The 6,814-nt window shown below is 36.2% G+C and overlaps 1 long non-coding RNA gene across 1 annotated transcript; it reads right to left on the bottom strand.

The window, feature by feature from the left end:
* Positions 1-3,006: 3,006 nt before the first annotated feature.
* LOC122971967 lies at positions 3,007-5,978 on the bottom strand. The gene is made up of 3 exons (XR_006399603.1): positions 5,904-5,978; positions 5,573-5,636; positions 3,007-4,287 (listed from the first exon to the last, which is right to left on the bottom strand). It is a non-coding gene; the product is annotated as an uncharacterized LOC122971967 (long non-coding RNA).
* Between the last annotated feature and the right edge of the window lie 836 nt (positions 5,979-6,814).

The raw sequence follows: 6,814 nt of genomic DNA, 5'->3' as shown, positions 1-6,814 counted from the left end.
TTAGATATTTTACTGTAGGTGATACAGCAGAAATGGCCTTTATCCTCAGCAATAGAGTCAAATGTAAGAATGGCACTTTTGGAATTGTAAAATGTACTTCATCACTGGGTTGTGGCCTTATACATTGTATCTCTGAAGAAAAAGAGCCTTTCCTTATTCCTGATGACAGGGTGTTTTTTCAAAAGGATAACATCCACACAACAAGTTGATTTTTTATTTTCCTTCCATACAAGAACTTGTCATTTCACTGAAGTTAAAAATGGAGATTCAAAGTTTCAGACAGCAGTGATGTCATTGTTGGATATTTCTAATGGTAGCTGTCAATGCAGGAGTTCTTAGGTCAAATACAGTATACTGTATGTGATGTTAAGTTTTGTGGCTTTGCAGTGGTCTGGCTACAGGGTGTGTGTGTGTGTGTTACTTAAGCTGTGAATGTGGAACTGCCAAAAACGGTTAAGGAATGAATGACATTGTTATTTTTGAATCATACCATTAAAATTTCCCATTGGGCATGAGATTACATATGATAATACCATCTATACATAAAGACTTCCAGCAATTGACATTAATGTTCAAAGAAAGGAAAATCATTGCTGCATACCACATACTGTGCATGATGTGAGAGAAAAATAAAGAAAAGAAAATATGCTCTACATATAAACAGAACAGATATTTACAGTATAAAATATACCTTAAAAGATACCTTAACTAAAAACAGTTTTTCAGTGTTCAGATAATGTGACAGTCAAGTGTTCATCTCACAATATTCATTCACTATTCAGTAATTATTTTCAGTTTTTCAACAAAAAGTAATCTTTTCTATTTTATTTGCATTGAATAAGCTCCCTCTCAAACCACAATGTAAAGGACAATGACAGACAAAGTGAATTTCATTTTCTCTTCTGTTTTGGTCACATAACTGCCTATACAATCTGGCATGCTTGCACATTTACTGTTAAGTGATTTTACTTATTCATCAAATGACATATGAGATGATACAATTTAAAATTGAGTCTTAAACACAAAGTTTTTTTGTTCTTGATGAGAAATAAAAGAGGAACATCTGAAACACCTGCAGCACAGAAAGGTTGACACATAAATTCCAGGTCAAACTGGCTGTCATGCAGCAGAAACACATGTATTTATTTCTATCATGACAGAAGTGTATTTGTATTTATTTGTTATTCCAAATTGTTTTTAAGGATTTAGCAGAAAACCTATGGACTGAAAGTGTCCCACACTGTGTTATTTTCTGTGACTCCTCTGTGAGTACAGAGTATCCAATAACTGCCTGCACTTCTAGCACTGACATGATGAGCAAGACACTTCTCATAGCTGTTTATTTGCATTGATGGGCAAAATTTAGATTTCGTCATATGACGCTGTGGTACCTTTAATCCCCTGTGAAATTTCTGTATGATAGAAATGTTGAGGAATTAATTTTGAGTTCCAGCATCAGACAAGACTTGCACCTCATATCTCTCAAGTCTTTAATCAGAGGCTACATGGGTTCAGTCGCTTTCATTTATTAAACAAAATATTCAAGTTAGTGTAATTATAACTGTCACGTACAACACATAAAGTGACTGGCTAGCTCTCCTATTTCTTAATATATAAAACAAACCAAAACAGGTGTTACAGAGTGATATGGGTTGATGATAACAGTGATCAATTGCCTTGGGTTTTATTTAGCGTGGCAACATCACATGACAGTTTGCAAAGTAAAACCAAACTATTACTAATTCTTATGCCAGTATTATTGCTGAGTCAGTTCAGATTGAAGGAGACATTTTTATTGTCCTCCATCAACAATGATATCATAGTTTTTTCAAACATGAACATATAACATTGTTAGTTTAATCTGTCTGTCACAGTAATGACTTAGTGTCATTCAAACAAAGGTGTATATTACATTATTGCTTGTTATGGTTATATTCAGACATGCCTGGATCACTGTGGAAAGAGGCACTATGGTAAAATGATGTTTGTCAACTGGTGCCAAATATCTGGAGCGGTGTCACTGCTGAGTTGGAAAGTAATGATGTGAAGGAAGACACATGTTTTCAGTCCTCTCACAGGGTGCACCAGTGATGGATCTTTTTAATAGTTTTGCCATTGAGGCCTTGATTACTAAACATTGTGAGCTCAAGGGACACTCGGATTTAATTATTTTATGTCTGGCAGTGCACAAGTATAGAATGTTACGTTAAGTTGGGCCTCTTGAATTCAATATATTTATATTTATAATTTGATTTAATACAAATTTAGGGAGGAAGGGCTGGTCTGATTTTTATTGTGGTTGTATGAGTTTGTTTTGAGCCCCTCCACTGACATGAAAAGAATCCCTTGACTCTTCTCATTCACAGTGTTTCTTGATTTATTATATTCTTTTCTTTGTGCATAAGATAATAAGTAACCTTTACATAAATGTGACATCATTCAGTTCAGACTTGTTGGACATACAGAAATGAATAAGTAAGTTGTAAAGGGGACTTGGCCACTTATTCAGACATCAGACATGAAAGTACTATAACATGTATATAATGAGGTGCATATATGATTTTTAAATGAAGGATAGTCTGAGGTACATATTTAATTACTCGTGTTCAAATCAGCTTTTTTGTACTTTCACAGCATCAACAGCAAGTGAATATTATGTCTAAGAGTCCATATTTCAACCAATTTGTTGTAGCACTTGATTGAAAGCATCATTGGGATTTTGTAGGAAAGAGGAGTTCTAATTTTCTAAAAAAAAAATCCAATATTTAATAACACAATTCACATAATCCTTAAAGGAACAACCAATCAGATCATATTTTGTAATGCATGACTCACTAGTTTTTCAAACAGAGCAAAATGGGATCGAATCATATCCCGTATCCACACATCACACATTTGATTTCACAGTCTGCCTACGCACAGCATATAGTTTCTATGGAGGTAAGCACACTGTCAAGAGTGTTTTTCTGTTCTTTAATAAATCATAAAGTCAGCATGGAAAGTGATACACACATCATTTTTAAGTATACATCCATCCGTTTATCAGGCTCCAGGCATGCTTGAGCTATATCCCATTATCAGGGTTAAACGTGTGAGCGTGAGTGTGTGTTTCCGCAGTGCCTGTCGTGGGAGTTGAGCCTAGACAGGAGATTCAGCTCAAAGTGTGTAAAGGAGGCTTTTTATTGATGTGAAGTGGAAACACAGCGATACAGCATGCACTGACCTTTGCCTGAAGAAACCCACCATACTGCAGACCTACAGGAGGCTTCCATCACATTCTCCCTGGCTGTCTGGAGTGTAGGGATGCCCAGTGAGTCAAGCAAGAGTTTCCAAGCTATCAGTGTTCTGGTTTGACTGCTGAAGTGGGCTGGTGTGTATTGTTTAACAGAAAACTGTAAGGCTTTGGCTTATCGATTTAGTACTAGCTTTGCATTGTGATTCAGTACAACCAATAGCTTTAGGTTGCTTTCAAGCTTTCTGAATTTCAGAACTTAAAACTCAACACTATGCATTATGGGAAGTAATTCTGAATTGAAAATTTCTCCCCCTCAGGCTCAGTTTACCTTATTTAGAGTGAGACTCCTGGGTTCAGTATACAGTAATTGCTTTAAGAGTTCTAATTGTAAGCAAGCACCCATCAGAGGGTGACGCTACTGAAACATTGTTCAGATTACATCGCCCAAAAGATGCAAAAAACTGTTATTCGAGCAGCCAGCCTCCCTCCTGATCCACCCACGCCATGCTGCCTTAACTGGCTGTTGGCAAAAGAACATCTGCTTTACTACAAATGGTGTTAATTTGTTCAAATTTTTCCCCAATTTTTCCACACCAACACTGTTGATGGAGGGATACAATTTCCCTAAATGATTAAGCAGGAGGGTTTAATTTACCAGGCAAGAGAAAAGGAAAGTAAAGGCAGAAGTGAGGAAAGGAAGAGTGAAAAGACAGAAGTGATGTAACAGCGCTGTGGCAACTTCAGTCCATATCTTCCATCTGTTATGCTGTTCATCAGTGCCCTCCCATCCTTCCTTTCTGTCTCTTTTAGGCGTTCTTTCTTTCTTTATCTTGTTTTCCTCCTGTTATGTCAGTGTCTCCTCCTATCCCTCTCTCTCAGTCCAGTGTGCTGTACAGTTGTTAATGACGGGGGAATCTGTTGCTGGTGGCTGTCTGCAGATATGAAGCAAGCAGGGGGCTTTGATACTGAGGCAGCAGCCAGTGCAGTTGACATTAGCAATTCCTCTTCATCACTGCTGCTTACCGACTCTCGCTCCCTCTTTCTCTTTGTCTCTGAGACACAGATATACTTTAAATAAACACACACATACAAGGAATTTACATGCACATATACACACAAAAACACAATCAAGCTGTCTGTACACAGCTATTGTGTACACACATACACACACCTGCAGGTTCTGATTATGCATGCACCCACACACTTACACATTCACACCTGGACATGCTTATCATAAATTTGATCAGCAAGATGGCAAGAAAGCTTTCTAAACTGAATTACATTTTTCACATTTGACTATTAAACTAAAAATGTATGAATTGTTGACTGTATTCAACCTAACTCACTGTAAGAAACTTACCATGATTTTTACAGTAACTAACTGGCAGCAACTGACAAATAAATGACAGTAAGTTACTTGTCAGTTGCTGCCAGTTAGTTACTGTAAAATATAAACACAGTAAACTTACTGTAATTTATTTTACAGTAAGTTTACTATGTTTATATTTACAATAGCAATACTGTAACTGTAAAATGAAAGAGTAATTTAATGATTAATGAATTAGTGTTTTCTTTTCACTGTTGCTAGTTCTTATAATTTCTGAAAACATTCTACCACGTCCCTTTCCCATAAAAGAAGCAGGGACCATGTGCAACTTTCTGTGCTCTAAAATCATTCTGTAACTCATAAGGTCAACAAAGTTTTCAAATCAAAAAAGTCCAAAAAGTTTTCAAATGTATATATTACAAACATTAGCAAATGTTACAAAGACAACATTAAAAATCCAATATATAAAAAGTTTGTTTAAATCTTTAGCTACAGCAAAACAAATCCTCATGAAAAAAAAATACTTACACCATTTCTTAAGCCCACTACAAGTTAAAAAAAAACTCAAATCACTGAACTTTAACTGTAATTTTCTTGAAAACACTTGTAATGTAATCTAAACATGGGCATTTAACTATGGGTGATGTCAAGTCACCAGGTAGGCAGGTGTCCACAGAGTGTCCAAATGGTGTTTGTGCTTGCATACTTGTCTGTAAAGAGCCTCAAAGCCCACCCCATTCCACTTTGCAATACAAGTCCGCAGGGCCGGAGTCAGGAGCTGCCAGGTGATTTCACTTTTTTTTTTTTTTTTTACCATTACTGTCTTTTTAGACTGTCAAACATAGAAGTAAGCTTTTGTAGAATAGGTTACACCTAACAAGATTTTAATTACCTATTGTAACAAACTTTTAAAGGCATCTTAATAGTAATCTTAGCAATCATAGGAACAATGCAAGTAAAAAAGATGTAAAGGAAATGGGATGTGATGTAAAAATATTGATGAGCAATACCTTTTGAACAGACTCCAGCAATGTCATTGATGTTGCTGTGATGGGGTCTCAGGTCCAGGTTCTCCTGATGAGTAATAATCAAACACTGAATTGACAGCAATTGTATTACCTTAAAGTACTGTTTTCTCTGTGAAAACTAAGAAACCTACACAAAAGAAACAACATCATTTGTGAGTTAGTGCATAAGAACAGAACTAAGCAGATGACTGCTGAGGTGCTTGTGTTTAAGCCAAAATAAATATAAAATATAAATATAAAAGAACTGACTAAATTGGCTTTGTCAGTGGATTTTCAAAGAACTACTTATAAATACATAAAAATCTTAGCTTACACAGTGAGACCTGGGATGATGGGGAGACACTGGACTCTGACATCAGCAGGAGTGGTCATCACCTGTGAAGAGTAGAAATAAGATGAAGAAAGGCATCAGAATTGAGATGCATGCACTACTTCGGAGAACATTATTTTTGCTGAGAGTGATTACTATCACCGTCATTACTGTCCTTTCATCACAAAATTATCTGTCAGTATTGTGCATGTATATATACACATATATGGGCAGAAACTAATTACATCAACCTCTACATCCAGCTGGGTAGAGGTGGAGAGGTGGAGAAGATTCAATACAAGAATAAATAAAAACATCTCGGTACACACTAATTTCACACAGTTTGGTGGTGGACTATATTCTTCCTTGCCTAATTTTACCATCTCTATCAGAACTAACATTAGAGTAATTAATTATTAAGTTACAGAGATGAAAAAACAGGGTGATGTTTTCACAATGACCTGTTATAAACAGTGAGTTCAGGGTTGGGGAGTAATACAAAATATGAGTAACTATTCTGTTACATTTACAGTTTAAATTGGTGGTATTCTGAATACAGTTACTGTCTTTAAAATAGATTACTTGATTACTTATTTGTTTTTGTTTTATTGGTTCTAAAATTCATATGAGGCAAGCATTTCCCATAAGCGCACTTGCCACACACCACACCACAATGGCAGAGGAGACACACAGCCAGGACACTGTCAGGAATGTGTTTTTGGCATGGAAATATAAGGAACATTTTTGGTTGATGGCAAGCTCTGCTTGCCATCAAAATGCATCAAAAGACCCCATGTCTAATTTGAAGAAGCACCTTGAGGTAAGTTCTTTTCCTTCATGCTAATGTCCTTGATAGTTTGGCTAACTAGCTGACTAGCTAACAAAATGCCGATACGTATCACTAATTAGCCACC

This window comes from Thunnus albacares, chromosome 20 (assembly GCF_914725855.1).
Source record: "Thunnus albacares chromosome 20, fThuAlb1.1, whole genome shotgun sequence".
NCBI classification, from domain to species: domain Eukaryota; kingdom Metazoa; phylum Chordata; class Actinopteri; order Scombriformes; family Scombridae; genus Thunnus; species Thunnus albacares.
This window is presented reverse-complemented; position numbering and strand designations above follow the sequence as displayed.